We start from the raw sequence: 25,746 nt of genomic DNA on the forward strand, positions 1-25,746 counted from the left end.
ATTACGAAGTCAGGGGTTAATAGAGATAAAATAAAAAAGAGCTTCACTGATAAAGGAAACAAAATGGTTGGACTTAATTACACAATAGTACTTATCTTTACTGATAATTGCAACATTAATATACAATTTATTCGTTATTGGACATTCCGTGTCATATTTCACGACAAATGCATTTAATGTACTATGATTAATGCATAGCAAGCGATGGGATTCTAACTATAAGGACAAATTACGGAAAATATTCCATTACATTATAGAAACATGGGTCTAATTTTCGGTGGAAAAGTGGAAAACCAGGTTTTGGCGGGAACCTTGCACAACCAGCCACCGATATGCCTCACGTGGCTGCCGCTCTCACGACTGGTTTTGCCAGGCGGCCTGGTGTTACCGGCTATGTCTGCCTGTCTGTTTGTCGTGAGGATGTACTGTAAGGCAAACGATTCCCTTTCGAGTTTCGACTGGCATGATGATATACTGTCTACACAATGAGGGTGTTCATATTCACATGTCGTACTAAGGAAGCCACGAAGATCCGGGATGCAAACAAACAAACGTGATTACATCAGCCCCGAATTGCAACTGAGAAACTGTACATCAGACTTCATAATAACAATAATAACGCATAAAATAATAACTCATCGAGCAATGACATCAGGAAAGGATATATATTGTTCGTTCTTACATCAAGAACAGATTCAGAAGCCAAAATGAGACAAACAGGATGCTTCGCGCCTCTGGCAGCCTGAGTCATGCGGAGTAATACTTAAGGAAAATGTTTTGGCGGGAGATGGGAGTGGTCCCCTCTCTATCTATTTAGGTTAATATATACGTTGAGAGAATATTTGCTCAGTAATGATCTGTCATTTTATTAATTTCTCACAATCATGTCAAGGTTAGTTAACTGTCATTCATACGGACACCCCAATAGATAATCGTCCGTATCATAAAAACATATGGTTCGATATTTTTATTATCTATTTCTGGTTCTAAGGTTATATTTTTATATCGCAAATACTCTGGTATATGACCAGGTCTTTGGGTAACTGAAAAATACGTGAAATAATTAAAAGTGATTAGTTATATTAAAGGCGAATCCATTATAGAAATATATATTTGTTAATATCTTGATAGACAGCAAATCTTGATAAAAACAAAAAATCTTACTTAGTCCACATCCGGTTTAGCAATTTCGGAATTTCAAGTAAAAAATGAGACATCAAGGCTTAACTATTAAATACCATTAACCATCAATTCTCTGTCACTTAATGCTTTCAGAGAAGCGTGTCCATAATTGTGAGGAAACTTGAAATTAAGGCTTTTCACAGGTTTGATAATAATAATAATAATAACTTACGAACTAATTGCAGGCTGGGGATGTGAAAGCAGTTTCACCAGTTAGGTCATCAAAGTAAGCCATTTTGATTCACTTCCAGCATTATTGCACTTTTCCCACAGTGTTATGTAGAGGTTAGGCCTAAGCTTACAGTTCATGCTTTTGAACTACTTGGATGATTTTGTTAAAACCACCGTAAATTTTGTTTGTGTGTGTGTGCGAATGTTTGTGTGCGTTTCTGGCACTTCCTGTCCGTGTGAGTGTGCATGTGTGTGCGTGTTTTAACCCGGTACGTATCAAGCTTTGCGGCGTGTTCAGTACAAGTCCGTTGGGGATTACCGTAAAAACATAAAAAGTCTGTAAATATCATAAAGATAATGACCCCCAAGAAATATTAGTCACTGTCTAGGAAAGATCCAACATTTCTTGCTATTGTTGAGTCTAGTTTCTCTAACAACATTGTCATTACAACCTGAACGACTAAGAACTACCGCACGTTTATTAAATGATTCTCAAAGCTCTGCTTTGGACATTTCCATAAAACAATTTACGGTGTTTTATTTTACTTTCCAGAGCGAAGATATGGATGAATCTGTCTGAAGGATAAAATAAAACACTAGAGGGATAGCCTACTTAAAATTGTTAAAAATTGCCGCTCTTTTATAACGTATGGGAAGGGAAGTGTTTACAATAACGTCAAAGATTTGAGAGAGAGAGAGAGAGAGAGAGAGAGAGAGAGAGAGAGAGAGAGAGAGAGAATCAGCTGTCTTCAGGAAACTTCTCGAGCCAGGTGTCGGCTAAGTGTGTGTGTGTGTGTGTGTGTGAATACATACACGCTCTCTGGTACCTGTAAGCGTTTTGTGTTGAATGCTTCATAGAGAGAATCGAACATTTAAACAAATAAGAAAGATCGTAACAATAAAAACGTTAACGATAATGACGTTCAGAAAAAGAGTTATACCATAATGTCGATATTGAACGTTTGCAAACTCAATATACTTGGTCTGTAAAAATATGGAAAATGTCGGTGAAGACAAATAACTATTGCTTAAATCAGTGGTAACGATGGCAGTATAATAATAGTGTTTGTGGTAATATTCATACTTATTTCTTGAGGACTTTTTGCGTGAAGTGCTGTACTTGCTTGCATGCACACACAAACATATATATAATATATATGTGTATGATATATATATATATATATATATATATATATATATATATATATATATGTAGAATTTACCATTAGTACAAAATAGAAATGTTTTTATTATGGAAATAATTTCAACTTGTGGATTGTAGCTATGGTTTGACGAGAGAGAGAGAGAGAGAGAGAGAGAGAGAGAGAGAGAGAGAGAGAGAGAGAGAGAGAGAGAGATTAGACGCAAGTATTCAGTGGTTTTTCGAAGAATAAGAATCTCTCCCTCCTTATTTTTTCTATATTATTGTTTTGTTTAACTATCATAATGAAGTCGAACTTCGTCATCGGCCGCTAAAATAACTTCCCCCAAATTCGATACAATAACAGAATAACGACTCGCCTCCTCGCGTCCGCTCTGAAGGAGTCTTGGAAACTTCTAAAAATTACGATTCCGTAATGTTTCGTTTCCACTACGGCGAAAAACTCAATGCACGTCGTTTTATGTTCAAATTTAAAGGGAATAAAATGAACGATATATTGTGCATCTCTATTCCGCCGGTAGTATTTTGTTTATATGATTTGCTACTTGATACAGGAATACACGGCCGTTTGGTATCTTGGGAATGTAAGCGAACTGTTTGGGTAATAAGAGGGCAGACGGTATATAGCTGCCTTCATCTGTACATACGGTCAATTTATCAGACTGTCTATGCAGTTCTATGTAAGGTATTTGTACTACAGTTCGTAATGGCTTCCTATGGTTTTATACTACGATTTACTGAAGGTTGAGTCTTTCGTGTTAACTTGAAAACCGCACCTATTCATTAGTCAGTCCCTAAGGTAGACACTAGACCTAGTGTTAGCATGATCTGTTATATTATATTTTCTCATTTTAATAATTCTTTTCGTTCTGCTCCTGTTTGTAGTAAATTTATTTTAGTCCTTGTTATTCATTTGGAAAAGTTTACATATTCATTTTCCTTTGTTTTTATGAGCAAAATGTTATATGAAATATATTTCTCTGGTTTGTAGTGCTTCCATTTTTTCTTAGTGTTTATACATGTATCAGGTTTTGTATGAACAAATGTGTATAGTTTTTTACTTTCCTCATGTTTCTAAATATATTACTCATTTAAAACCTTAAAAATTTGTTTTTATCTTGATATTAATATACATTGGATAATGATCTAAAGTAACTCATATACATTATTCACATTTCACTTTCAAATCTTGTTCTAAATACCATTTTCAATTATATAATAAATTCCTGAAAATACTTAAGTATTTAAGGTTAACAATACATTTTGATAATTTTTTATTATTTATTTCTAAAAATATTATACAGCTTCTGATAACAGTCTGATAGTTTTTAATTATTTATAAAAAAAATATATACAACTTCTCATGTACTAAACCTTAATGAATTCTGGGGATGGAATGTGATGAATTACAATATTGTCTATCGCAAGTTATGAATGAAATGAAAAAACTGGATGAATGAAAATGAATGATAAACATTAACAAGTGACTAGTGATTTATATTTAGTCGACTTCTTCGATAGTAGGCCCCGTGCCTGCAGCACCGCCGTGCTGTTTGTTGTTGCTGGCGGCGAAGGCGGGCCCCTGGCCAGACGCCCCTCCGTGGATCTTGGCGGCGATGGGCCTCCACACCTCCTCCAGACTCTTCATCTTGTCCTCGAACTCCTCCTTCTCAGCCATCTGGTTCCTGTCGATCCAGGTGAGCGTCTCCTCCACCACCTGCTTCGCTCGACTCTTCTCCTGGTCGTTGATCTTGCTCGACACCGCCTCCTCGTTCAGAGAGCCCTTGACGCTCAGACACAGAGACTCCAGCTGGTTCTTGGCGTCGATCCTCTCCTTCTGCCGGGCGTCTTCTGCGGCGTACTTCTCCGCCTCCTGCACCATGCGTTCGATGTCCTCCTTGCTCAGGCGCCCTTTGTCGTTGGTGATGGTGATCTTGTTCGACTTCCCGGAGGACTTGTCCGCGGCAGACACGTTCAGAATGCCGTTGGCGTCGATGTCGAAGGTCACCTCGATCTGGGGAACGCCTCGAGGTGCTGGGGGGATGCCCGTCAGGTCGAACTTGCCCAGGAGGTTGTTGTCTCTGGTCATCGCCCTTTCGCCCTCGTACACCTGGATGGTGACGGCGGGCTGGTTGTCCGAGTAGGTGGAGAAGACCTGCGTCTGTTTGGTGGGAATTGTGGTGTTGCGCTTGATCAGTGCAGTCGCGACGCCGCCAGCAGTTTCGATGCCCAGGACAGAGGAGCCACGTCCAGCAGCAGAAGGTCCTTCACGGTGTCTGACTGGTCCCCTCGAAGGATGGCTCCCTGCACGGCTGCGCCATACGCCACTGCTTCGTCAGGATTGATCGATTTGTTCAGCTCCTTCCCGTTGAAGAACTCCTGCAGAAGTTTCTGCACCTTCGGGATGCGCGTCGAGCCTCCTACCAGCACAATGTCGTCGATGCTGCCCTTGTCGAGCTTGGCGTCCCTCAGGGCCTTCTCCACAGGGGCCAGGGTGTTGCGGAACAGGTCAGAGCACAGTTCCTCAAACCTGGCACGGGTGATGGACGTGTAGAAGTCGATGCCTCAAACAGGAGTCGATCTCCACACTCGCCTGGGCAGAGGAGGAGAGGGTTCGCTTGGCCCTCTCGCAGGCTGTGCGCAGACGCCGGATCGACCTCTTGTTGTCCGCTGATGTCCTTCTTGTACTTCCTCTGGAACTCCTGCAGGAAGTGACTCACCAGACGGTTGTCGAAGTCCTCTCCTCCCAGGTGGGTGTCTCCTGCCGTCGATTTCACCTCAAAGACGCCGTCGTCGATGTTCAGAATCGACACGTCGAAAGTGCCGCCGCCAAGGTCGAAGATCAGGACGTTGCGTTCCTTGCCACTTGTTACTTTCCTGTCCAGTCCGTAGGCGATGGCGGCTGCCGTCGGCTCATTGATGATGCGCAGCACGTTCAGGCCTGCAATGGTGCCTGCGTCTTTGGTGGCCTGCCTCTGGGAGTCGTTGAAGTAGGCAGGCACTGTGACGACGGCGTCCGAAACCTTCCTGCCCAAGTAGGACTCGGCAGTCTCCTTCATCTTCATCAGGACCATGGAGGAGATCTCCTCTGGGTTGAAGGTCTTGACCTCGCCCTTGAACTCGGCCTGGATCTTGGGCTTTCCCGACTCGCTCGTCACGCTGAAGGGCCAGTGCTTCATGTCGCTCTGGACGGTGGGGTCGTCGAACTTGCGTCCGATCAGCCTCTTGGCGTCGAAGATGGTGTTGGTGGGGTTGATGGCGGCCTGGTTCTTGGCCGCGTCTCCGACCAGCCTCTCGGAGTCGTTGAAGGCGACGTACGAAGGGGTCGTTCTGTTCCCCTGGTCGTTGGCGATGATTTCCACTCTGCCGTTCTCGAACACGCCCACGCAGGAGTAGGTGGTCCCCAGGTCGATTCCGATTGCTGGAGCGGCCATGTCTTTCGTGAGTTTTACACAAAATCAAACTTTATAACTATACCAACAAGCGTTGTTGAACGAGTTCAGCTTCCACGGGATATTCTCTTCGATAGATTAAGTCAAATCGAACGAGATAATACTTCTACAAAGGTAAATTACAAGTCTTTCGCGAAATATACTCGGCGACTGAGCACGATCGCTTATATGTCTAAACTCGATGTTACTTCTCTCGCTGCCAAGTTGATTCTGAGTCGCCTACCGTCTCACGGCGCTTATATGTATCCAGAGGCATGATTCTCGAACGTTCTCGGTGAGTCTAGGCGCGAGTCTTTGTAACCATCGCGGGAATATTTCACTCGTTTCGAGAAATCAGTGTCCCCTTCGTCAGCGGGAAAGGTAATCCCATATAAAGTGATGAACATATCAAATGGCCTGCGTTAAAAGTCTGCATTTTCATCATTATAAAAAATGAGTTTCTTGCGTCAGTCATTAACGAATAAAATTACGATGTATAGAAACGTTTGCAGATAATAGAGGCATTTTACAGCGATCTGTTACTGTAACTTAAATGTTTCTAAGTAGAAGAGATGAAAATTAAAAATACGAACGAATAAGGAAAAGAAAGAACGAAACATTGATGTGAAAATGAGACGTCTTAAAGTTCTAATAGGCAACTGAGCACAGTCGAGACTGAGAATGTTCCGGTAGCTGTGAGAGAGAGAGAGAGAGAGAGATGGTGAAATAAACGTAATGACTAACAGATTGTGAAATTTGACTTTCTTTAACTTTTATTGTGAAAATATAACTACACTGAAATGCGTGGGTTATTTACATAACTTTTTCACGGGACAAAAACATGAATTCTGAAAACTAATTCAAAATACAAAGAGATATTACTTAAAAATATGGATTTTATGAACCTTTGTAACTCAAATTACCTTTTCAAAGAGAGAGAGAGAGAGAGAGAGAGAGAGAGAGAGAGAGAGAGAGAGAGAGAGAGATATAATCAAAATATTTCCATTGCTCACATCCTGATGATTTAGACATCAAAATGCAACGCCAATTGATTCAGTCCATCAATATACCTTTGATCGGTTAGGCTTATATCAATCATATACTTAAAAAGTATAAAATATAGAAAAAATGTGAAAATCATATTATTGTTTTGAGCCTATCGACGTAGGCCTACTCTTGATTATGAAAAAGTGCACTATACGACATTACAATAGATATAAATAAATGAATTTTGAGATCCATAGGCCTACTCTTATTTATGTAAAAAGTGTATCATTCGACATTACAATAAATATAAACAAATGAATTTCTAGAGCAGTCTACACGCCGCAACATCCGTTACTAGAATATTCTAGTTGTCATATTTCTTTGTAAAATAATTAAACCTTACGCAAGATTACTTAATGACAGATCTGAAATGTATTTTTAAAAAGTTTTTCGGGAATTACTAACCAATACAGTCTTTAAATTCAGGTGAATAACATGGTAATAAATATAATTTGTCGCTATTTGATAAAACTTAAAATAACTGAATTATATTAGGTTCATATTCATTAAGAAATTTTCCATTTAATTTGGAAGGGAAAATTATTATCAGTCTTTAAAGATTTCAATTACAAAACGTAATGAAAATAAAAGTAAGGCGAGATTTTTTAATGTTCTAGTTGGCAACTGTGCGTTGCCCGGTCTGAGAATCTTCCAGAGAGAGAGAGAGAGAGAGAAGAGAGAGAGAGAGAGAGAGAGTGTAAAATGCAAAAATGTGATTAAAATTACTGACACTTTTTGTACCTCTTTCCCCATGGAAGAATCACTAGCGGAACCTGGGCACGCGCCCCCCATGACAAATAATGATAAAATAATAATACTGAAGATTTTGATAATAATAACATAAATAAGAAATATAAAAATGGGAAAAAATAAAAATCGATTAAAGAAATTATATATATATATATATATATATATATATATATATATATATATATATATATATATATATATATATATATATATATATATATACATACTGTATATGTGTAATATGAAAATTGCTGCCCCTCCAAAAATTTTCTGGATCCGCTATAAAAATAGTGGGAAGGATCTCTCTCTCTCTCTCTCTCTCTCTCTCTCTGGAAGATTCTCAGCCCCGGACAACGTACAGTTGCCAACTAGATCATTAAAAAATCTCGCCTTTATAGAGAGAGAGAGAGAGAGAGAGAGAGAGAGAGAGAGAGAGAGAGAGAGAGAGAGAGACTAAGATATATTCTTGGATGTTTAAAAAAAGATTTCTGTCTTAATATTATAGTCTTAACATCACTTTAAATCCAGTTCAGTAATTTACTCTGTTAAAACAAAACAAAAAATCTTTCTAAGATGAATTATAAAATGTCTTAATATTACCCTGAAAATGAAGTTAAAATATTATCGATGATGAGATGCAACACCAGTTGATTTAATCAATAAACTTAAAATTTTATCATTATCATTCATAGACTGTATATTTCATTATTCAGCTAAACGTACTTTACTTGACCTAATGTTTTCCCGTAAGAATGTTTTCCCATAAGAAAAAAGCGTGGAAATAATATTATTTGGAGGACGATTTTTGTTTGACATCGTATTCATAAAAAAACTTACGTTGATTTATTTAATTATTTTTTTCCTAGTGAACTTTGAGTCCTGAATCATGATACCGTTACTTAAGTCATCGAGAAACTTCGAGACTTTAATTGTATGTGGAATTTCGTTTAGTCTCTGTCTAATATAGTTAAACATCAAGATGATATTCTTAACTTTGAAAAATACCGTACTAATCGACATGTGTGAGATATAAACAAATGAAAAAACATTCGTCAAATAAATACAAAATATTAGTGTCGTTGGCAACTATCGGAATGGCAACATTCAACTCCCCCACCCGTCACATAATAGTCCCACGGTACTTTTAATTGCTTGCTCATAGACTCACAAAAAGAAAAAAAAAATAATGATAAGATATTCCAAAGAAAAAAATTCCTTTTTGATTCTGAATGATGAAATACCGTCGTGACGCTGACCGGAAGCTTTCGTCGCACGAAGATTCTCGATGTTTCTTAAAGCTTTTAAGTAAAAGATTCGTATATCAGATTGCGTCAGATTATTGTGACCGAGTTGTATCTTTCATTTTATTCATTTTATAGTTGTATCTTTCTATTTTTACTTCATTTTGCAGTTGTATCCTTCATTTTCTTCATTTTACAGTTGTGCCTTTCTTTCATTTTCTTCATTTTACAGTTGTCTTTGGGTTTCTTCATTTTATAAGTAATTCGTGAAACCTAGGCCTACGGATCATCTCGCATTCATTATCCTATAAAATAAGCTGTAATATTCTAGGAAAAATTCATTCAGAAATATCACATTAGGAGCGCGGATGTAGTACAGTTTATAAAAAATGTCTTCGTATTACTTGATAATGCTACCCTTTGTTACAGAGTTACTAACACATAAAGGAATGACGTCATTTGAATGGGAAGTGATTCCTGAATCATCGCACTGCTGTGCAAGTCATCGAGAATATTCGACGGAATTCCGGCGGTCCGTCATATCGAAACTATTTCGTTATTCTGTCTAAAAGGAATTTCATTTCATTAAAACACATTCCTCGTTTATAAGCAAATCTAGAGGATAAGTTTTTGCATATCCCAAGCCTTAAACATTGATAAATTATTATAAAAATATCAATAATTTTGCGTAGCTTGCAACTCTACCGGATGGCAACATTCACCCCCTACTTTGCAGGTACTATGGGGGTGGGGATGGGTCCCAGGGGGTGGGGTTAAGGGCCCACATCTCAAGGCCACAGGAGCCTCTCCAAGTCTTGCCATGTGTGTCCCCATACAGAGTTAAAGCTCTAGAAATGTCTAGACTCTAGGGCATAAAAGGACTGATGTAATTCACTTGCTTTTCCTACATATGAGGTATCGATACGTGAACGTTTGATTGAAAGACTCGACTGGCGTTGCAGCCAGTGCAACAGAATGATAAGTAATATAGGAATGCTGAAATGTACACAGAATATATATAATAAAAATAAATATTAAAAGTTGAAATAATATATATATATATATATATATATATATATATATATATATATATATATATATATATATATATATATATATATATATATATATATATATAATGTCAATCGAATGTCGAAAATTTTATGTAACAAGTCATATATTTAGGCGTCTCTCTCTCTCTCTCTGTCTCTCCTCTCTCTCTCTCTCCCTCTCTCTCTCTCTCTCTCTCTCTCTCTCCATGTGAGGTTACGAGAGCTGGGGAGCAGGGGAAATGTTGCCATTCAAAAGGTTGCCAACGAAGCAAATAACTTTATATTTATTTATATTTCATACAGTGTCGATTAGTGCAGCTTTTTCAGAATGAAGAATATGATCTTAATAATTACCTAATTTCATATAAAGATATTCATTTTCGATGAAACTAAATCAGATTCATTTAAATTTGAATACTGACACAGTTCACGCGAGAGAAACCTGCGGATTTTGTTCGAATATTCTCGACGCCTCTTGAAACAACTCGCTTGTAACGGTGACGTGAATCATGAAATATCTCGGTAAAAAAAAAACGTTATATAACGTTTTCACAAGTATTAGGACAACCAAAAACCATGCTCAAAATAACAATAGCATTCTCACATCTTATTTCTTTTAGGAAAAACAATAATGTATCATTTATAGATATCAAATATAAAGTTCGATAACATTAGGCCTAGATACAATGTGATGGCTCGGTTACTAGGCCGATACGTGAGGAGAATTCTTCACTTTCAGACTTGAAAACTATTTGGAAAAATTATATGAAAAAATGTGAATGTTTCTTTCAATATAACATCAGAAAGTAGTTTATTTCTAAATACGTTCATTGGTACATTATCTACGAACCATAAATTAAAGTAATAGTGTGATAATGTGAAGAAACAGAGGACATATTACATATTTTCTAATTCTAAATCGTTTTGTTAAATCAAATTTTAAGTTATTTTGCAGAGAATTCTCTTTAATAATGTGACGTAGATAGCAATATTTTTTAAAAAATACTTTGCTATTTAACTTTAAACAATGAAAGATCAAAATAATTGTGGGATACCTTTATGCAGCATATGCAAAAAATTGAGATATAAAAGCGTATATTACAAGTAGACTTTTTTTTACGACAATTAGCTGTTAAAAGATATTAATAAGGCTAAAGTATCAAGTATGTTCACACAAACACACACACACACACACACATATATATATATATATATATATATATATATATATATATATATATATATATATATATATATATATATATATATATATACATATATATATCTCACGTTGCAAACTAGTAAGGTATGAGAGACGTATTTTCAAATTTATTATTTAATATATATATGATGATGTTTGTAAACTGGATAATTATGTCTATTTTTTAAATAAAAGATGAAAAAAATAAGTTAAATACGTTTTGCTAGATAATGCACCACTTTGCCCTGAACTGGTTTATAATGGCGTAAGATATTCCTTTATTCGACTTAAAAGTATTCTTTTAATGTTTATATGTCTCACTGAATGTAAACATTCCAACATTTGAATTCGACCTGTAAGCACAACGGAAATAACGTTAAAACAACATAGGCCTACGCTCTAGGACAAGGCGTCTCTCTCTCTCTCTCTCTCTCTCTCTCTCTCTCTCTCTCCGTTTGCTCGAAGATTCTCAACGCCTGCCAAGGCCCAGAGTTGCCAACTAGAGCATTAACGAACTATCGCTTACTTATATTTTAATTCATTTTTATCGTTATTAATATAAAATGGTGACAATATTTCCATTCCACTATACACGAAAAGATTATAGATATATATAGCCTTAGTATTAATCTATCATTTTAAGCTTTCTTCAATTATAAGTGTAATTTATATAACATCGGCAATCATTCGTATTGGATGTTGAATGTCGACATTTACTGAAAAAAAAAGATTTATAACTCCATAAATAGAAATATCTATTTCAATGACCTTTGACTTTTGAATGTGTCCATAAAACACTTTCAAATATAAATAAGGTCAGCGTCATTAAATAAACATACATAAAGGTTTAGTTATTATGTGCAGAAATACGAAAATTGGACTACTGGAATATTCCAGATACTAATATCATGACGTTAGTTTGACGACTCTCAAAAGTTATTTATTTAAGCTTATTGCAATACCAAATATTGATATTGTTATTATTATTATTATTATTATTATTATTATTATTATTATTATTCAGAAGGTGAACTCCGTTTATTATTATCAAGCTTCCAAAGAATATTATTATTATTATTATTATGCTGACGATTACCTAATATCATATCAAATAGGCATTATCAGTGAGACTAAATTAACCCGTTTAAGTGCCTAGTTGCTTTTCAATTCCAGAAACTAAAATGTTTATAAAAAATGCAACTTTTTTTTGGTGAATATGATAACGAAAAAATATGCTCAGTACAACATCATTTTCATTTTTTTTTGAAGGAAAAATACTCAGTTGTGTATCAGTGCATAGATATTACATCAAGTGTAAAACGTTATTCCACTCAAAAGCAATTTTTTTATTTTTATATCATACTAAAAGCAAAAACAAAAATATTTTTCAAACATTCAAATATAATTTTTTACATATCTATCTATTTATATATCTATATCTATATATCTATATATATATATATATATATATATATATATATATATATATATATATATATTTGTATGCAGTGTGAAACATAATGATATAGGTAATGTTACTAACATCTTTCTCTCTCTCTCTCTCTCTCTCTCGTTTGAAAAGAAACACTGAGTACATACAAAGTAAGTTCATATATACAAGTAATTTACAAGTAATAGTAAGATCTCTCTCTCTCTCTCTCTCTCTCTGGAAGATTCTCAGCCTCCGAAAACGCACAGTTACCAACTATAACATTTAAGGAAATATTATCTTTTATTTTTATCACTTAATCTTAATTTATACTGACTGACATCAATTTTCCATTCCACTATGGACGAGCAATTTCCTAATAAGTATGATTTTCTAATATAACTCAATCATTTTAATCTTTATTTCATAATTTAGTTTATAACTTGGCAATCATTGAAATTCAATGCCAAATATAAACGTTTTCTGAAAGTATAAGAAAAACCCAGAGATTTCTGCTGAAATCGTCCTACACCAGCGACTAATATTCTTCCCATTAAAGGAAATATTATGTTTAGCGATCGTAAGAATGAAAAATAATACTCAATGAATATTCCTTAAAGTAAATCTTCGTAAGGTTTAATTATTATCTTAATAAGTATCGAAGAATGTGACGACTGGAATGTTCTAGTAACGGATATCGAGACGATGCGAGACTAATCTCGAACGTTCTCGGACCTTACTGAAGGTGGGCGGAGCCTGCCTGCCGCATATATAGCTCGCTGGGCGAGACGTTTGCAACACTCAACAGACACAGTTCAGCAGCTAGACAGTGAGCATAAGCGAGCGAGCACAAGCCATTCGAACGTTTTCTCGCGTAGGGAATATCCGTGGAAGATTAACTAGACCTACAACGTTTTAATATTACGCTAGAGTTTAATATTTAAATTTGTGAAAACCTTACGAGAAGACATGGCCGCTCCAGCAATCGGAATCGACCTGGGGACCACCTACTCCTGCGTGGGCGTGTTCGAGAACGGCAAAGTGGAAATCATCGCCAACGACCAGGGGAACAGAACGACCCCTTCGTACGTCGCCTTCAACGACTCCGAGAGACTGGTCGGAGACGCGGCCAAGAACCAGGCCGCCATCAACCCCACCAACACCATCTTCGACGCCAAGAGGCTGATCGGACGCAAGTTCGACGACCCCACCGTCCAGAGCGACATGAAGCACTGGCCCTTCAGCGTGACGAGCGAGTCGGGAAAGCCCAAGATCCAGGCCGAGTTCAAGGGCGAGGTCAAGACCTTCAATCCAGAGGAGATCTCCTCCATGGTCCTGATGAAGATGAAGGAGACTGCCGAGTCCTACTTGGGCAGGAAGGTTTCGGACGCCGTCGTCACAGTGCCTGCCTACTTCAACGACTCCCAGAGGCAGGCCACCAAAGACGCAGGCACCATTGCAGGCCTGAACGTGCTGCGCATCATCAATGAGCCGACGGCAGCCGCCATCGCCACGGACTGGACAGGAAAGCAACAAGTGGCAAGGAACGCAACGTCCTGATCTTCGACCTTGGCGGCGGCACTTTCGACGTGTCGATTCTGAACATCGACGACGGCGTCTTTGAGGTGAAATCGACGGCAGGAGACACCCACCTGGGAGGAGAGGACTTCGACAACCGTCTGGTGAGTCACTTCCTGCAGGAGTTCCAGAGGAAGTACAAGAAGGACATCAGCGGAAACAAAAGGTCGATCCGGCGTCTGCGCACAGCCTGCGAGAGGGCCAAGCGAACCCTCTCCTCCTCTGCCCAGGCGAGTGTGGAGATCGACTCCCTGTTTGAGGGCATCGACTTCTACACGTCCATCACCCGCGCCAGGTTTGAGGAACTGTGCTCTGACCTGTTCCGCAACACCCTGGCCCCTGTGGAGAAGGCCCTGAGGGACGCCAAGCTCGACAAGGGCAGCATCGACGACATTGTGCTGGTAGGAGGCTCGACGCGTATCCCGAAGGTGCAGAAACTTCTGCAGGAGTTCTTCAACGGGAAGGAGCTGAACAAATCGATCAATCCTGACGAAGCAGTGGCGTATGGCGCAGCCGTGCAGGGAGCCATCCTTCGAGGGGACCAGTCAGACACCGTGAAGGACCTTCTGCTGCTGGACGTGGCTCCTCTGTCCCTGGGCATCGAAACTGCTGGCGGCGTCATGACTGCACTGATCAAGCGCAACACCACAATTCCCACCAAACAGACGCAGGTCTTCACCACCTACTCGGACAACCAGCCTGCCGTCACCGTTCCAGGTGTACGAGGGCGAAAGGGCGATGACCAGAGACAACAACCTCCTGGGCAAGTTCGACCTGACGGGCATCCCCCCAGCACCTCGAGGCGTTCCCCAGATCGAGGTGACCTTCGACATCGACGCCAACGGCATTCTGAACGTGTCTGCCGCGGACAAGTCCTCCGGGAAGTCGAACAAGATCACTATCACCAACGACAAAGGGCGCCTGAGTAAGGAGGACATCGAACGCATGGTGCAGGAGGCGGAGAAGTACGCCGCAGAAGACGCCCGGCAGAAGGAGAGGATCGACGCCAAGAACCAGCTGGAATCTCTGTGTCTGAGCGTCAAGGGCTCTCTGAACGAGGAGGCGGTGTCGAGCAAGATCAACGACCAGGAGAAGAGTCGAGTGAAGCAGGTGGTGGAGGAGACGCTCACCTGGATCGACAGGAACCATATGGCCGAGAAGGAGGAGTTCGAGGACAAGATGAAGAGTCTGGAGGAGGCGTGGAGGCCCATCGCCGCCAAGATCCACGGAGGGGCGTCTGGTCAGGGACCCGCCTTCGCCGCCAGCAACAACAAGCAGTACGGCGGTGCTGCAGGCACGGGACCTACTATCGAAGAAGTTGACTAAAATCTTCATTCGGTCTAGTAGATTCCAAAGCTCAAATGTATCATACGTGATGTTTTCATCGACCGATTCCATGAATATTTGTACAATGTAAATGTTCATTTTCATAAAGACTGTAAATATCCACTGAATAGTTTAAGGTTTCCATTTCATCAGTTATTATATTCAACCTCATTCACGTTATAGATGTTTATATATTTTTGTAGAATAAAATAAAAAAATTACTCAGTATTTCTCTGCCCTTCAGTATATTAATTAATGCTTTACATTTAGATTTGGTATATATAAATATTTTAGTTTTAATATGAAAGTTGAGTTCTAATAACTGAAGATAATTCAAAGATCACAAAGTGATAATGTACAAGAAGAAATGGTCTGATGTTGGAATGCTAAATATATCCAATATGGTGACATGATAATTAATGATTAACATTCAAAGTTTACAAAACTCTACTGGGAAGAATCTCATAAGTACACAAACCAGTATTTTTTACATGAGAAACATTCAATAGTTTGTTTTTTTCTTGTATTTCGAATGATCCTGTTTTGCTAGGCCTATGGAATTTCTAAAAATACCAAAAAGAAAAAAAATACAGAGAAACCAAATTTCAACATACTATATGACTTTAACTCACAGACGAATATAATAACAAAAGAGTAGCCTTTCAAATCATGTTTTTCAATGTCCATTCAATCACTAACAAATCAAGAATTGATTCATTAGTAATTTCCTATCTGTAGTGAGAAATAATAAGGTGAATGCTTAAGGGACTGAAGAAAGATACGAAACATAAATGAGAGACCAAACACGAACGAGAGAAAGCAAATACTCTCATTCACCATCTATTTATTTCTCTGATGTAGGCCTAACAGTGTTAACATTTCTTCATATAACTGTATTGAAAGTCTAGCAGCACCAAATTTAAAATACTGGAATATCAATTGGATGATGTAAAATCTGGAAGAGTGTTTATTGTTTACAAGCTACAGCACATTCCACTTATTCTGCTGACATCTTTAGCAAACAGTTGGCAAGCAGAGTCGATACCTGGAACTTGAAACTGTAAACTGGGAAATGTCTTCACATATAAAAGAAAAATTTCGTAAATCAGATAGGAACACAGGTACTTTAATAATAATAATATAATAATAATAATAAGTTCCTGTTGCAATCTTGTCAAAAGCACAGACGATTTGAGGTTCAGGTTAAGATATTGGCTACTGATATTTAAGTAAGTTCTCATCTCTCTCTCTCTCTCTCTCTCTCTCTCTCTCTCTTAACTACCCCACCCCACGACAGATCAAACAATAGGCCCATTTCATTCACACGACAAAACTCATTTTTCCCTTAACCAACACATAGGCCTACTTCTAATTTTGACCAGCCGTGCATAGTTTTCTTGCATCAAAAATCAAACGAGTGATATATTATTTAAGCCAGCATAAATAAATATCAGACAGCAGTATCAACATAATCTACGATGCATCGAGTTATCCAAAATGCTATAGGCCTATAAAAAAGGTAATCCAACCCAAGGAAACAAAATTTTACAGATACCTGCATCAACAGTAGCGATTTTATACACATGAAGATATTGGCAATGGTATCTTCCTTCAGTTTCCTTTGCATTTGTAAAGCAGAAATTAAGTAACTCATGCCTGAGGTTTCTTGCAAAATCGTTGGGTTGGAAATAAGCCTGACATACTCTTGTGTTTTTGGAGGTTGATAAGGCCTAGCACTACTGCATATCTTCAAGAACTTCGTATATATTTTGGGAAATATACGTATAAGATTGGGGGAACGATAAAAGCTCATTTTTTCACCACCATCTTTGTTCTTTAGCGTGTAAAAGCAACCACAAAGTCGCATATAACTATCACGGAATGAACCATACAAACAGACACCGAACACCTCACTTGTTGCTTACAAAATTGAAGAAGATCCTGTTTTGCCTCGGCTTAACGCATCTTACTCCATATTAGTCTATATCTTGCTGCACGAGGCGATTAATAAATAAGCCGTAATAAAGCTGACAAGTGAGGCATTTAGAAAAATCCCTCAAACAACAAATTAACTGAAATCATAATCGGCGAAATGATAATGAGAGACGATTTCAGCTAACAGGATAGTTACCATGTACTTTACATATTAGCATATTTATGCTGCAATTTTAAGTCTGTGGTTTTCCGTATGAAATATAGCTCGAAAAAGGCAAAGTTAACAGCAAAAAGTTGTTGATATAGCTTATGCCAGTTTATAAAAACAATAAAAAATAAACTAGTTCCATTTAAGTGGTTTGGCAATACCCTTGGTCAGCGCCAATACAGTGGCGTAAGAAAATTACCTCGTCGAGGTTCTCTCGAGTCCACAGTCCACACTACTTTTGCTGATAATATTAATTTTGACGGAGTTCTGAACATTATTGTCTATTTTCTCTTTTATATATTTCTCCACAGACCTGCGAGGTCAAAAGATAAAGAACAATTCCGACTAATTATCGTAAAGTGACTGTTCCTCCTAATACACTGACGAATGTAAATAAAAATTAGCCTAACGTTTTTAGTGCTATTGTTCAGTTGTTAAACTACTTGTTCTGTTATTAAAAATAAATCTATTTTTGGGTCATTCTTGTACATTCAGTCTTATGCGGAGCCACTGCTACCATGCTTCACCTTCTCATATTGTATTTAGTATTAAATAATTAATATAACTCTTTAATTGTTAATTAATATTAAAATTAATGATCATTACGTCATGTATTGGAGGCGGGGCTTGATGACGTCACAGCCGAGATAAACCAATCAGCGAACTGATTCCTTATGACGTCTCAAGTGAGCTACACCGCATGTGGAAAATCTAGTTTTGTTTTGAATATGGAAGAAGTTACTAACTAGTGAGTGATCCACTTAAATATTACTAAATAATCGTCCATTTTGACGCAATATGCCAGGTGTTACGCGGAAATGTGATGGTGGAGATTACAGAGATTACTTTGATATAGGTTTCAATTGAGGAAGTGATTATTATGAGGCAGAATTACACGGTAATAAATATAACTGTTTATGTATATCTGCTGGGTACGACATTGACTGTTGCTAATATAAAATATGATGCGTTAATATTTTATACATTATGCCCGGAAGGTTTTAATCTTTCTTTTATAATAAATTCTGTTAGTATTAAAGAACGATTTAAGCAATTAACAGTTCATTTAACCATTTAGTGACGACAGGCAGAAGACGTGGAAAAGATGAAGGCATTAAATTAAGTCGAGAAGTACATAGGCCTATGTAAGTGAGTAAACACGTTTGAGGTTTGAAAAATGGTTTTTAATGGAGAGGTTTTTTTTTATTGCCTTTGAGGTTTTTGTTAATTTGTTTTTTATCTGAATAAGTTTTTGCAACTACATGGATTGCGTACCGTGTGGTTTTAGTAAATGGTTAGCCTGTATTACAGAATTGGTAATCAGTTCCTCATAGCAGACATATTCAATATTTTCATTGCATGTCAGATCTATGTTATGAGGCATATTGTTTCATGAAATATATATGAAGATCTGCCCCCAAATGTTAAACTGCAACTGTTTATGACTTTCGTTAATATTTCTCAACTAATAATTAGTTATTGATGAGGTGGTTCTAATGTACAGGGCTATTTGCTAAATATTTTTTTTAATGTTTATTTTCTAAAAATAAACTTTCCATTGGTTGTTTACAAATATTTACATTTTTACAATAATTTTGAAATATTTCCAACAGTAGGCATTACTGAAGGTTCTTTGCAGCGTCCCTTCGGCCCCTAGCTGCAACTCCTTTCACTCCTCTTATTGTACCTCCGTTCATATTCATTTTCTTCCATCTTACTTTCCATCCTCTCTTAACAATTGTTTCATTGTGCAATGCAAAAGGTTTTCCTCCTGTTACACCTGTCAAACCTTTTTACTCTCAGTATCCGTTTCAACGCTGAATGACCTCATAGGTCCCAGTGCTTGGCCTTAATTCTACTAGTATATTCTACTCCATTCTATTCTACTGAACAAATTGGACGACTACAAGAATATAAAATAAAAAATCATATCTATGAAAAATATATGAGAACACAGACACATATTTTGCCTCCGTTGACGTAATCTTTGGAATTCTGCACGTGGCTGTTACCCAACTATAGTTAGTCGCAACGAGGGAGGAAGATATGGGCCTAGTGGCTCTCCTACGTTAGTTTAGGAACTTCTGGTGGCTCAAGATTTTTATTATTATTATTTGCTGGTGCAAAGATACAGGACGTATCCCAGTATTTGATAGTAAATTGGAAACTAGTTATTACTTTCTCAAAGTCATAGAAAATGTAGTATGATAACGCTACCAAATTAAATAATAGCCATTTTTTTATTGTATTTTTCCTGTTAAAGGAAAAATATTTATGTGTACTATCCTATTACTTTATTTTTAAATGAAGTATATAATACTTTCAGTATTTCAATATTCAGCAATTCATAGATAGTGAATCCTCTAGATAATCATTATCAGTCGTTATGTTAATCTGGTTTTTATCAAATTACGCCGAGGTACATGCACAGTTAATGTAGAATTCATAATAAGTGTTTGTTAGTAATCAAAATATATTTCTATATAACAGCCATGTTTCATCATATTTTCCCTAACTGCAAAAATAAAAAAAATTCATTCATTGTAAGCATCCTCTTTCTGTCGTATCATTTCTGCATTATATCTTTTGAATAACATCATTATCTTGTGCGTTATTCAGTGGGGTCCTGCCTTCCTCAGAATAGTATAATGTCATTAGTTTTAATTGCAATTTGACAAAACAGTTTTATGATTTTCATAAATTTTTTTACTGTGGGCATTACTTAAGGTTCTTTGTAGCGTGCCTTCGGTCCTTTGCAGCAACCCCTTTCGTTCCTTTTACTGTACCTCCTTTCATATTCAATTTCTTCCATTTTACTCTCCACCCTCTCCTAATAACTGACTCATAGTGCAACTGCGAGGTTTTCCAACTGTTAAACCTTTCAAACCTTTTACTGTCAATTTCCGATTCAGCGCTGAATGACCTCATAGGTCCCAGTGCTTGGCCTTTGGCCTAAATTCTATTTTCATTTCATGTTTTTTTTTTTTTTGAGAATCAACAATGGTTATTTTTTTTATTTATTTCTATAATGAAAAGTCGTCTGTACCACTTGGGACTAATTTCACCTTAGCTTTGATTATTTTCCTTTGAATTGAATTGAATTGAATTGAATTGAAAATAGAATTTAGACCAAAAGCCAAGCACTGAGACCTTTGAGGTCATTCAGCGCTGAAACGGAAATCGACAGTGAAAGGTCTGAAAGGTGTAACAGGAGGAAAACCTCAAAGCAGTTGCACTATGAATCAGTTGTTAGGAGAGGGTGGGAAGTAAGGTGGAAGAAAGAGAATATGAAAGGAGGTACAGTAAAAGGAAATAATTTTCTGTTGTTCTGTTTAATTTTCTGTCAATTTACTTTTACAACGTTAGGAGGACTCTTAATCATTTATGCTTTTGTTTTCTATACCAGTTTAATTACATTGACCTCTTATTTTAGTTTTGACATTTTACAAGGCAATGCCAAAGAAATGAACGCTATGACCTTTTGAGGTTTTTGTTGTTTTATTGTTATGTTTTTGTCATCCATTCTTTGGTAACCATAAGGAAAGCTTCATAATATGATTTAACTTATTTTACATATTTTCATTAGGAAAAATATAGTATAAAAAAGGACTAGCATGTTTAGTACCAGGTCCTTGGTGATGAACGTATAAACAACAACTAAAGACAGTCAATAACATAAACAAAAGACATAAACATAAACAAAAGGGGGTTAAATATTCCGGTCGGCGACTGGAGGAACCAGGCCGCGGTAGTAGTCTTCAATTTTACCGGAAATGGTACAGTAAGGATTCTTTACATTCCTACAAGAAATAAAAAAAAAAAAACCTGGTTGCATCGGGTGTCGAAACGAAAGGAGTCTTCCCAAAAGTTCTAGAACGTCGGAGAACGTTCGAGAGAAAACGGGCTTTTGTATAAAACGGGCGGAAGGTAGACTGGGCAAATCAGAACCACAGCCGCAGCCAAAGGGTACACACGATACAGAGCAAGTTTAGATAAAGTGACTTTCTTGCAAGTGAAGTGAAAGTTGGTCTTGAGAGAACGATAAGTCAGCTATATCTGTCTCAGGTGAAGTAAATAATATTTTCGCCAGTGCCAAGTTCGTAAGATAATCTTTGTTTTACTGCCAATACTGAGATTAGCCTAGTGAATTAGAAATGGCAGCCCCAGCAATCGGCATTGACCTGGGAACCACCTACTCGTGCGTGGGTGTGTTTGAGAATGGCAAAGTGGAGATCATTGCCAATGACCAGGGAAACAGAACCACGCCTTCGTATGTGGCCTTCAATGACACAGAAAGACTCATTGGAGATGCAGCCAAGAACCAGGCAGCCATCAACCCCACCAACACCGTCTTTGATGCAAAGAGGTTGATTGGAAGGAAGTTCGACGACCCCACAGTTCAGAGTGATATCAAACATTGGCCTTTTAAGGTGGTCAGTGAATCTGGTAAGCCAAAGCTACAGGTGGAGCACAGGGGAGTAATTAAGGCGTTCAACCCAGAGGAGATTTCCTCAATGGTGCTGACCAAGATGAAGGAAACAGCAGAAGCCTATTTGGGAAAGAGAGTTTTGGACGCTGTCATCACAGTTCCTGCTTACTTCAATGACTCTCAGAGACAGGCTACCAAGGATGCTGGTATCATTGCAGGATTAAATGTGCTAGAATCATCAATGAACCTACAGCAGCTGCAATTGCCTATGGCTTAGACAAGAAGGCTGGTCAAGGAAAGGAGCGGAATGTGCTGATCTTCGATTTGGGTGGTGGCACTTTTGATGTGTCGATTCTAAACATTGATGATGGAGTCTTTGAAGTGAAAGCAACAGCCGGTGACACCCATCTGGGAGGAGAAGACTTCGACAACCGTCTGGTGAATCACTTCCTGCAGGAATTCCAAAGGAAGTACAAGAAGGACATCAGTGGAAACAAGCGCTCCCTAAGACGGCTGAGAACAGCGTGTGAAAGGGCCAAGCGCACTTTGTCTTCCTCAACTCAAGCCAGTGTAGAAATTGATTCTCTTTATGAGGGAATCGATTTCTACACGTCCATCACCCGTGCCAGATTTGAGGAACTGTGCGCCGATCTCTTCCGCAGCACTTTGGCCCCAGTTGAGAAAGCCCTCAGAGATGCAAAGTTAGACAAGAACAGCATTGATGACATCGTCCTCGTTGGAGGTTCGACTCGAATCCCAAAGGTACAGAAAATGCTTCAGGATTTCTTCAATGGAAAGGAGCTGAACAAATCCATTAATCCTGATGAAGCTGTAGCCTATGGCGCAGCTGTGCAGGGAGCCATCCTTCGAGGAGACCAGTCAGACACAGTTAAGGACCTCCTTCTTCTTGACGTTGCTCCTCTTTCCTTGGGCATTGAGACAGTGGGAGGTGTCATGACTGCACTGATCAAGCGCAACACCACAGTTCCCACCAAACAGACGCAGGTCTTCACCACCTACTCAGACAACCAGCCTGCCGTCACCATCCAGGTGTACGAGGGCGAAAGGGCGATGACCAGAGACAACAACCTCCTGGGCAAGTTCGACCTGACTGGAATCCCTCCAGCACCCCGAGGCGTTCCCCAGATCGAGGTGACCTTCGACATCGACGCCAACGGCATTCTGAACGTGTATGCCGCAGACAAGTCCTCCGGGAAGTCGAACAAGATCACCATCACCAACGACAAAGGGCGCCTGAGCAAGGAGGACATCGAACGCATGGTGCAGGAGGCGGAGAAGTACGCCGCAGAAGACGCCCGGCAGAAGGAGAGGATCGACGCCAAGAACCAGCTGGAGTCTCTGTGTCTGAGCCTGAAGAGCACACTCAGTGAGGAAAACGTCTCCAGCAAACTGAACGAGGAGGAAATTGCCAGCATGAAGCACCAGCTGGAGGACACGCTCACCTGGATCGACAGGAACCAGCTGGCGGAGAAGGAGGAACTGGAAGACCAGATGAGGAAGCTGGAAGCAGGTTGGAAGCCCCTCGCTGCCAAGATTTACGGAGGAGCGACAGGCCAAGGGTCATCCTGCGGTTCCAGTAACAACTCGACTTACTCTGGTCGAGGACCAGTTATTGAAGAGGTCGACTAACGTCTATAGAAACGAAGCTTACGACGTGTTTTTGTATCTAGTTTTATAAGAAAATCTTAATGGGATCTACCTTCAATATATTGATCTTTTATTGGAGTTTTAGCTATGTAGAGCATGTTGCTCTTTGTCCTCAGGTATCTGTCAAAATATGTTTATAATCTAGTCATTTGTATACATTATTTTTCTAATAAAACTTATGAAAACTAAACCATTTTTTTTTTATTAAAACCTGTTTGAAATAATTTTAGAATAGTGTCACATAGAAAACTTCAAAAAATAATTGAAACGGTAAATATACAGTTATATATTATCAATTTTGTGAAGTAGATAATAAAGGAACATAATCATGAGGTTAATAACAAATATCACCAAGAATCAGTACTTACTGAAGTTGCCGGCTTCCTAATTGAAAAGTAACACTAACAACTGATGTGAGCCATTGAATGTGAAATAAATTTTTGTAAACTGATAAATTTAATAAATTGCAAGCGTGAGAAACAAAGGGGTTGTTCATGCAATAATCATATATTTCTTAAGCCCGTTGCTGGTTTACGAAATGCAGGAATCTCTCCGGACTTTTAAAATGATATCTTTCATATAAAAATGTCAATTTTGAATTCATATGAAATGTAGATGAGTCTTGATTTGCTGGATAACATCTGAAGAGAAACAGATTGATCCTATCAAAGAAGAAACAGAAGACGTCTTCAATGGTTAGTCGAAATGGAAGATAAAATAATAAGCCTGTAATGAAAGTCATACACTAGGCCTATAAAAGTCATATACTTTAATCTTAGGAGAAACTTAAGAACCTAGGTATGTGGGTAACACCAGATTGTGATAGAATCGATGAATACATGACTCAGATGAAAATGAAATCTTGTATAGTAATTGGATGGTCTTTTTAGAGAATGGAACGAGGATTTGCACAGAGACTGATGGCAATAATACGAAATACACTTTCCCCTGAATGAATTCTTGGCATGGGAGAATTTTGATACAAACTAAGTGATGCAGAGTACAATAAAAAATAAAAAAATCTTAATCATATAGAAAACAGAAATAGAGTAATAAAGAGCATTTTATAAGTGGGAAATCAAGCTAGAATGATTTTATCATCAGATCTTCCAAGGAATCCTACCTTCCTCTTCTGGAGAAGATATTCCCCTTCAAGGGAGCCCTCAAAGAACTGGCTTCCCTAAGGAGCCTTTGGCCATCACCCTTGGAGTCCTCTTCAGGCCCGCTTCCCCAGCCTGGCAGGATACCTGCCTTCCTCTGAGGAAGCAGCCTCTGGGTCGGACCCTTCCCTTCAAGGGTGTCCTCGAGGGACAGGCTAGCATTAGAGGCTTTTGAGCCTCATCCTTGAAGTTCTTGGGCCCTCTCCAGGCCTGCTTCCCCAGCCTGGCAGGATACCTGCCCTCCTCCGAGGAAGCAGCCTCTGGGTGGAACCCTTCCCTTCAAGGGTGTCCTTGAGGACAGGCTAGCATTGGAGGCTTTGGGCCTCATCCTTGAAGTTTTTTGCCCTCTCCAGGTCTGCTTCCCCAGCCTGGCAGGATACCTGCCTTCCTCCGAGGAAGCAGCCTCTGGGTGGAACCCTTCCCTTCAAGGGTGTCCTGGAGGACAGGCTAGCCTTGGAGGCTTTTGGGCCTCATCCTTGAAGTTCTTGGGCCCTCACCAGGCCTGCTTCCCCAGCCTGGCAGGATACCCGCCTCCTCCGAGGAAGAGCCTCTGGGTCGGACCCTCCCTTCAAGGGTGTCCTCGAGGACAGCCTAGCCTTGGAGGCAGCCATCCTGGAAGTTCTTGGGACCCTTCCCTTCAGCCTGGCAGGATACCTGCCTTCCTTGAAGCAGGACGGGTCGGACCCTTCCCTCAAGGCTGTCCTCGAGGGACAGGCTAGCCTTTTGGGCCTCATCTTTGAAGTTCTTGGACCCTCTCCAGGCCTGCTTCCCCAGCC

At 38.9% G+C, this 25,746-nt stretch overlaps 3 pseudogenes; 2 read left to right on the top strand and 1 right to left on the bottom strand.

The window, feature by feature from the left end:
- Window positions 1-3,991: 3,991 nt before the first annotated feature.
- LOC136831543 (heat shock cognate 71 kDa protein-like) lies at window positions 3,992-6,189 on the bottom strand (annotated as a pseudogene).
- A 7,263-nt stretch (window positions 6,190-13,452) lies between these two features.
- On the top strand, window positions 13,453-15,822 carry LOC136831551 (heat shock 70 kDa protein-like; annotated as a pseudogene).
- Window positions 15,823-21,635: 5,813 nt separating this feature from the next.
- On the top strand, window positions 21,636-24,000 carry LOC136831552 (heat shock cognate 71 kDa protein-like; annotated as a pseudogene).
- The last annotated feature ends 1,746 nt before the right edge of the window (window positions 24,001-25,746 follow it).

This window comes from Macrobrachium rosenbergii, chromosome 48 (assembly GCF_040412425.1).
Source record: "Macrobrachium rosenbergii isolate ZJJX-2024 chromosome 48, ASM4041242v1, whole genome shotgun sequence".
NCBI classification, from domain to species: Eukaryota; Metazoa; Arthropoda; class Malacostraca; order Decapoda; family Palaemonidae; genus Macrobrachium; species Macrobrachium rosenbergii.